Source organism: Periplaneta americana, chromosome 12 (genome assembly GCF_040183065.1).
Source record: "Periplaneta americana isolate PAMFEO1 chromosome 12, P.americana_PAMFEO1_priV1, whole genome shotgun sequence".
In the NCBI taxonomy this organism is placed as follows: domain Eukaryota; kingdom Metazoa; phylum Arthropoda; class Insecta; order Blattodea; family Blattidae; genus Periplaneta; species Periplaneta americana.
This window is the reverse complement of record NC_091128.1, coordinates 28,410,857-28,411,683: the sequence shown is the minus strand read 5'-3', so window position 1 is coordinate 28,411,683 and position 827 is coordinate 28,410,857. Positions and strand designations below refer to the sequence as shown.

The window sequence follows — 827 nt, the reverse complement described above, 5'->3', positions numbered from 1 at the left end:
AACAACGACAACATTGCAAGCTGTGCAATCCTTTTTTTTTCTACAGCTCAAGGTCTTTCAATATCTCGATAACTCTTGGCCTAGTTGCCTCATAAGTAGTGCTTTTTGGTATCACTTGTGAGGTTCAGACCTGTCTTCGAACAGTTGACTAAACAACGACAACATTGAATAATTTCGAGGGAAAAATTGTTCCGGAGCCGGGTATCGAACCCGGGACCTTTGGTTTAACGTACCAACGCTCTACCACTGAGCTACTCGGGAACTCTAACCGACACCGACACAATTTTTCCCTCTATATCCACAGACCTCAAAGTAGGCTGACAACCGTCAAGCAACCAACTTCGAGTGCACACTAACTCTGTGTGACTTAAATTGTGGTTTTTTGTTCACGAACAGTGACGTGTATTATGCAAATCAAGATTTCAGGTATAACTCCCTGTAAAGTTGATTTGAATAATTTCGAGGGAAAAATTGTTCCGGAACCGGGTATCGAACCCGGGACGGTCGGTGTCGGTTAGAGTTCCCGAGTAGCTCAGTGGTAGAGCGTTGGTATGTTAAACCAAAGGTCCCGGGTTCGATACCCGGCTCCGGAACAATTTTTCCCTCGAAATTATTCAAATCAACTTTACAGGGAGTTATACCTGAAATCTTGATTTGCAACGACAACATTGCAAGCTGTGCAATCCTTTTTTTCTGACAAGCTCAATGTCTTTCAATATCTCGATAACTCTTGGCCTAGTTGCCTCATAAGTAGTACTTTTTGATATCACTTGTGAGGTACAGACCTATCTTCGAACAGTTGACTAAACAACGACAACATTGCAAGC

At 42.8% G+C, this 827-nt stretch overlaps 1 non-coding gene across 1 annotated transcript; it reads left to right on the top strand.

Moving 5' to 3' along the window:
• The first annotated feature begins 521 nt into the window (after nucleotides 1-521).
• TRNAN-GUU (transfer RNA asparagine (anticodon GUU)) lies at nucleotides 522-593 on the top strand. The gene has a single exon. It is a non-coding gene; the product is annotated as a tRNA-Asn (tRNA).
• Nucleotides 594-827: the final 234 nt, after the last annotated feature.